The sequence below is a fragment of the Perca fluviatilis genome, chromosome 19, assembly GCF_010015445.1.
Source record: "Perca fluviatilis chromosome 19, GENO_Pfluv_1.0, whole genome shotgun sequence".
In the NCBI taxonomy this organism is placed as follows: Eukaryota; Metazoa; Chordata; class Actinopteri; order Perciformes; family Percidae; genus Perca; species Perca fluviatilis.
In genome coordinates, this window is record NC_053130.1 from 23,890,075 (window position 1) to 23,898,120 (window position 8,046).

Genomic DNA, 8,046 nt, shown 5'->3' on the forward strand with positions numbered 1-8,046 from the left:
TATTTTCTTTATTTGAAAGTCCGACCCCTGGAGTGTCTGCTTAAAAAAATTCTGGCCCTTGGAAAAATGTAGTTGATGACCCCTGGTTTAGCTTTGCTGCTAATGGCACAACATCCAGTGGCAGTGGCTAGCTGGGTTAGAACCATTTTCTAAAGCATAGGTGCGGCATATATTTTCCTGCTTTTTTGTCCTTTTCCAATCACGCCTATGATATTTCTTTCAGGGCCAGTAAAAATGTAGAAGGGTCCAGCAAAACTCTGATCTACTGGCCCTGGGGGCCAGTGGGGATTTTTTTTTATGTTGAGCCCTGCGACCACCCCAACGATAGTGGTGAACTCGCTGAACAGGGTAGTGGTGAAGATAACGTCATACACCCGTGTTGCAAGAAATGTTTCTGTACATTGATGTCAGCTCTAAAAATATGCTGTTTGTTCTTTGAACTTAAGAGAATTGTGCCTGAAAAGTCCTAGAAAAGAATGTGATTTTGATTTGATGAGTGAGATTAAGAAGATATGGGAACCCTGAATATGCTTTATGCTTTACTATAAGAAAGCCACAATAAAAGTTCTAACCGCTTGCTTTAAAAAAACAACAACTTTTACTTCAAATACTTAAGTACATTAAATATCAGAAAATTACTTTTGATACTTAAGTACAGTATATATCAGATACTTTAAGACTTTTACTTAAGTAATATTCTAAAAGGTAACTTTCACTTCTACCAAAGTCTTTTTCTAGTACGATACTTGTACTTTTACTCAAGTATTGCTTTCTAGTACTTTATACAACACTGCTCTCCTCTCTTTTAAATCGAGGCTGAAGACCTTTCTTTTTGATGATACTTTTCGTTAATTCTTTTAACGAACAGTGAATTTTATTCTTGTATTTTATTTCGTATACAATTTTAATACGGAATTGTAAATTTTATTTTTGGATTTTTATTCTCGTATTATACTGAACTATATTTTTATTTATGTATCTTAAATGGCTTTAAATTTGTATTCATTACTATTTTTATTCTTATTTTACTCCCTATTTTGCTATTTGTTCTTTAATGATTGATGATTTGTGTAAAGCACTTTGAGTTGCCTTGTGCTGAAATGTGCTATATAAATAAAATCACCTTGCCTTGCCTTGCCTTCATTGCAATCAAAAGGAAACGAGAATTCATCACTGACAGCTATTTTATCATCTGGTTGTGTCTAATCTTCATACCTACTTTGGAACATCAATAAACACATTAGTATGTTGTTGCCAATCGATGAGCGCTGACAGACGAACCCTTTTTGCCACGGCTGCCGTATCAACAAGATCCCCAAAGATCGCTGCAAATTAAACCTCTGAACTCTTCACCCTGCATTCAGCTCGGTTCCAACATTTATCAAACATTCATAGCTCTGCGAGGCTATTTGTATCAGCACAAGACCTACAATCAATTCTGAGCTCCGAGAGAGGTTAACCAACTGGAGGGCTGTCAATAACTATTTAAGATTCACACATTTCCCATGTGTGAATCGACCTCCTGTACCCCGAGTCGGCTGCAGGATACAGTGGTAGTGATAGCTGATGATGTACTCCTCCACTATGGGCTCGGTCCGATTTACATGTCTGTGGTCGCAGACTTGACTTAGTCTCACCACCGGTCATTTATTTACTTAATATATACCACCTACTCAGCATCCACACTCCCATGCAAATGGTGACTTTAATCTTCACGAGATTGTAGTTAGTGGTGGTGTTATTCTGGACTGAATTATATTGAAATGTGTTTCTAATATTCTTCCCGCCTCATGTTTGTAAATGTGGTGGGCAAAACCTTTTTCAATATAATGCTGTTCAGTTCAACACCACAGCAACATTTGCTGCCAACCGTAATATACAGTATGATGAAGTTAGCAAACTTGAGTGAACACTTTTAAAAACGTAGTTCTGAGGAAGCGTAGCCGGTCCGTGTTGTGTTTATTTTCTTCAAAGCTTTACTTTCCATTTACTTTCCATCCCCTGGAACAGCCTGTGGTCAGGGGATCACCAAAGTTATTACAATTCACCCTGAGGGGGACATGAATGTGTGTACCAAATGTAATGGCAATCAATCCAATAGTTATTTCGGATAGATATTTCAGACTGGACCACAGTGGTGTACCAACACTGCCATCTTGAAAGCCGTGCTGATAACATGGCTAAAAATAGATCTATGGCAACCAGACCTGCATTATACAGTACAGTGTTATGCACCTGCTAACATCATTTCTGTGTCAAAGGAAAAATAAAACGCCCTGATCCAGACAATAGGCCACAATATGATCCAGACAACGAACAGTTACACAGAGAAATCATTGGGGTAAGCCACAGTATACTGTACTTCTACAGCCTAGCTTGCTCCCTCAGCGGAGAATTGGGGCCCGTAGCAAAACCAATATGCAAATTACCGGCAGTGTATATCTCCATCTGGTAAACTCTGACCAGATGCTGCTCTGGCGCCTTATCCAGTATCATGGTTGCTAGTGGTTGGCATTTTGACAGGTGAGCATGTTAAATTTGTGTAGTGAATTTACTTAGGTTCGGAAGCAGGGCCACGCCTCAACCACACCTCCAATCACCGACCAGCCTTTATATTCCAAGCCAACCCACCCAGTGCGATTTGTCTGCGCATTCTCAACCCACCCTTCCTTCACATTTGAGACTTTGACTTCTCACCTACCTTATCCCTTAATCCTCCTCTTCCCTACTACCCTCCTACCATCATTCCTTCATCCATTCACCTCATCCCTCCTACCCTCTTTCCTTCCTACTCAGTCCAGTGCATTCCTCTCTCATTTGTCATTCTAGGTAACGTGGGGGGGGACCCACACACACACTGAGTCTCACTCCACCCGGTCTCCAATACATCCTCCCTGACCAACCAACCAGACGACATCTCTTTTCAATCTCACCCACCATCCTTAACATTCTATATAATCAAGCATTCATTAAATCTTTAAATTACATATTGTTGTGTCTAGTGTAGTCCATATTAAAGCCAGGAGTTACTATCCAGTTCCAAGACATGATAGTGATATGTAATAGCACAGAATCAATTTCAGAGTATTGGACGTGCTGTAATGACACATACTCTACCTGCTGACTGGTTGAAAGGCCTTTCTTTCGGCTGATTTATTGTTATCTCAGTAAAGGATTTGTTGCCAGTTAAATGTACAATGAAAAAAAAAATGTTGTTCTTGTTGAGCGGGTCCCAATACTACACAGAAAATCTCTTAGGGATTGTTACCCTCCTTTTTCCCTGGGAGATCATGTCTAAATCAAATTTAACAAGGCTTGCTCTTTTGAGCCTAACTTTTAATTAGTAGGAGGGTCAGTCTGGCTGTCGAGACTGACTCTCTATGATAAGCCTCAAACACAAGGCTGTATCATTATTATTATTTTGTGTGAAGTTCCTACCTTCCTCTGCAGGTTTTTTTTTTTTGGGAGGGGGGGTCTGTACGCTTCAGAGTTGTGCTGTTTAGAGGCGGAGCGAGTCTCTGGAGACATACTGGGCCTAATGGTGCGTTCTTTTTGTCCACCGAAGTCGTTTTACGAGTTGTTTTCTGGAGTTACGACCCGGAAGTTGCAAAAAGAACGCCCCCGAGGTCGTATTTACAACTCGTCAAGTCGTCTGAACTTTTGTCTTTGTTGTAACCAAATGAAGAAGTCGTACACATAGCACTGTATACTGCCACCTATAGGCATGTCGCTACAGTCTTATTAGGAGTTAAATACCGCCTGATTAGTTATTTTGTAGCTTGTGCACGCTCGGTTGCTATATGACAACAACGGCTTTAAGCCGAGCCTTGAGCAGAAAGCAGAGCAGTAGCCTAACGTTAACGTTAATCAAAACGTAATTTTCATGCATCAAACTGTGAAATATAGTTGTGTAATATGTCAATAACTGGGTGAATAGAATCCTAAATGTTACTAAAAATGTTACAAAAATCCATCTTTTCTCCAACTCGTAGTATTGTGTGACAAAAAGAACGCAACAACCCACGGTAACTCGTTTTCCGACATGGATGTCACACTCGAGCTACTAGTTGCGATTACAAGACAAAAAGAACGCACCATAATTTACTAACACTAGCGCAGTTTGTGCTGCGTCTGTTTATGCGAGTTCGGTAATAGCGCACGCTATGCTTCCACATTTTGCATAGTATTTATCAACCCTGACACCCATCAGGCAATCAGCGTCTTTCTCCGCCCACTAGACCGTAAATTGCGCTGTAGCAAAGCGGTACTTGTGCTATGATATGGCTGAGAGCAGACTGCGATATTCCCACTGATGCTATGAAATGATCCTGATGCCAATACTTGTAATGTAGCGAGGAATTTAACAACTGCTGGAATGGAGATGTGAACGCTGAGTGGGAGATTCAATGTCATCTTTGACAGTAACTCTAATATTGCATGGCTGCTTGATCTGTAACGCTAAATGATGTTGTGTTCAATGACAAAGTGTGATTCTTGAGTGAAAAATATTTTCAGCCTCGCCTATGTCTTCGTCTTGCTCAAATTACTGTTGCCATTTCACCAGCGGCATAAAGGTCTACGAGGAAACTCGACTGCGGCTGGTTTAGACCTTTTAAGAGGCGGAGAATTTCCCCCGCAGAATAGAGGCGCGCTCTTACTGACAGTCTTTGTAAATACCACGGAATATATAATTAGGTGCACTTTGCGCTTATCCTCCCACCTTTTTGGGTGAACTCCCACTTTCCCCATGACCCTCCCACGAACGCATATTGAAAGCGCAACTTGTCTCTTCTCGCTCATGTGGCAGACAATCTGCGATTTTACCCAAGTGCGCCCTGTTTATAAATAGCCCGCATCGGTTACGTCCGTCTTTGCGACCAATTAGCGCCTGGAAACAGGCGCAAACGGCTTGATAAATCTAGCCCACTGTATGGTGTGTGTCTTCAATGCAGATTCCATTTGTTTGCATGATTCCTTTAAGACGGACACAGTCAGAGAGTCTATATGTACGTATGAATGTGTTAAATAAAGGTGTCTGAGACTGGGAGAGCGGTGAGGGGATTTAGATGAAAGAGACAGAGAGAGGTGTCCTAGTCATCACCTTTGCGGCACACTGCATATTTCCAGCCCCTTGCTCTCTATTAATTTTATGCTACCTGTATTTTGAGAAGCTCTATAAATATGCAAAACAGCAAGATGATAAAATTCCTATCTCAGGAATTGCAAGGTAAGAGGAACTATTGAGTCAACCTGAGATGAAGACAAACCCTGATGGCTTTCCTAATCGACCACAGGAGGACGGCCGGGAATCACCTCTAGCGTTGTAGCTTCAGCCAGAGGGAGCGAACCGGGGCTTTTAGCTTAACAGTGTTATACCAGATGACATGGACTACCTTAAAACCAGCATGACCTTCTCATCCATCCTATTACACTGTGTGCAGTGTTTAAGATAGGCAGGCCATGTTTCATACAAATGTTCTCTCTTTTCCCTCTTTCGATATTCAGTGTATAACACCCTCTGTAATGCCCCTTTGCCATTTAAGAAGTCTGCAGAACAGCACTTAGATAAATATGCAGCTTTCAGTTGTAGTTTCCCGTTCCATAAGGAGGAAAATAACCATTACATGACATATTTCTACTCTCAAAAGAGAATAATATTTCTAATACTGTTGCAGCTCTGCTTCCTCTTCTGTAGGAATATTTGAGTAAAGATTCTCGCCCTCTGTGCATTACTCTATGGCCGAAACTCACAGAACTTTGATTTAACCTCTTTTCTTTTTTTATTCTTCCCAGAAAATGATTTATTCATGAGGTTTTTCAAAATAAAAAGGGAATGGCACCTTTTCTTGTGCCCAGGCGGGAAGATTATTCTTAAGGTTGTATGTTAGTTTCTTTGGTTGCATAAATTAATTAACACCAACGCTAATTTCAGCAGCGTTGCAGTGAATCCTCCTAAGGCGTGCACCTCTCTTTCCATCCAGTCAGCGGAAAGCACATCAGAGTTGCTTCCCAGACTCAACTTCACAGCACACGAAGCCACAAATGTGCGACAATAACTTGAGGAAATAAAGCCTACATGTTTAAAATCAAGTGGGACTCGTGTGAAAATGAATATTTCACTCTCGCTAAACGTCTCAAACCCTCAGCAGTCACGATGCCTCTCATGTCGTCCGTGCTCCTTTTCTCCACACCCTCTGAGGGCCGGGCTGTGCGCCGCTCAGCATTTCCTGCGGGGATTAATATGAAACCTAATATGGTGATTGCAGCAGGGAATTAATACAAAGGCTGCTCCATAAGCTTGCTAATACAAAGTGCAGGTATACTAATCTCCTGGCATACGCTGTGCCATGAAGCACAGTGGTATCTGCTTTGAATTGGCCTGTGTGAGTCATCGTGCTACTCATGAAATTGTGGATTACACTCAAGAGGGTTGTGTAACATCCCTGCAGTCAAGACATATAGGGCATAGTGTTGTGCACATAGATGTTGATAATGAAGCCATTGATTTTCACAAGTTACTTTTATGTAATAATCTGTGAGCAATTAATTATCACTTCTAATTGAAATTGAATTTACCAGTACATTTAATTTGAACTTTACAAACTCATTGATGAGTTCTACAACAGTCTTTTGTTGTGATAACTATGTGCATGTACTCTATACTGAATCTTAATTATTCTCTCAGTCCCCAGCTCAATTCTTTGGTCACAACATTTTTAATGAAACAGCATAATGCAGGAATTTCCAGTTAATAAAGCACAATACGAGGTTTCAAAGTCTCTGTTTCGGTTTGCTGAAAACACAGAGGGCACAACGCAACCCAGAAAAGTGCTCTGTCTTTCCCTGCCTATTAACAATGTGCTGTGCTTTTGTTTTTAGAATTGTAACCAGTCTCACCCAGATGTACCCAGATATGCATACCAGTGACAGCAACAAAGCGTCTATTAAAAATTGAATACATGAAGCTTTGATTTTGCCGTTTCCCTCAAATGCAAATCAATTGTCTTTTTTTACTGTGTGGAAGCTTTTGAAAGTACACTTGTTTTAGACAGCGACTGTAAGTAAAGGGTTCGAGACTTGTGCTGCTGACAATTATCTCCCATCATTCCACCTTCTGGCGTCAGAAACCCCTGCAGCGTCAAGTAATTTTCCTCTTAAAGAAAAGTAGTGCTCTTTACACGTACTTGAGGCATTCAGTACAAGGGGGCATTTTAGTTGAATGTCATCTTTCACTTGATTTCTGCTAGTGGTCGCAAATGAATTTCTTTTGAATTTAATCCATGTCTGAGTTTGCTCAGTCAATTCAGCTACACTTGCCTTCTCTGATAAAAAAAAAAAAGAAGTATATTGCCGGGCCTGAAGTGACAGCTTCATGGATTTAGATAGTAAACAATCACTGCTCCGGCATGGACATTGAAATTGCATCTCAATTGAAATTCCCTCAGTTACAGCACTGATGATAGAGGCGGGAGAGAAGAAACCATCTGTAAAGTCTTTTGTTTAGCATTAGATGTGCGTGTTTGCTCGATATGACAGGCCATTTATTATAAAATATGATTCTGCAGACTGTCACTCTTTGCTTCTGGTTTTTAGAATCAAAGGACATGCAGATTGTACGTAGTTTTTACCAGTCTTTGAGAAAATTGAACAGATTTCACACTTAGAGGTGATTGGAAAATCATTCTCTTTTTCTGTCCTAGAAATCTAAATCATACACCAGCACTGGAAGAGCTGTTTGCAGGACAGAATAGGATTAGATAAAAAAAAAAAACATATTGACCTGAATCCTTGACCCATGCAGACAATTTTTATTCTGACTAACTTTATTTTGTTGATAAAAGACAGTACAACTAGTAATATTTCTGTGTTTAATATGCCTATATACATACTTAAATAAACAGCTGTACATCATCATTTATTGGGCTAACAAATTAACCCAAGACCACAAAGAAATATATACTCATACTTTTTCACCTGCTGCTAATCCTGGATCTGGGTAATTGAAAATGGTCTCATAACAATTAGATTATTAATAATGCCATTATG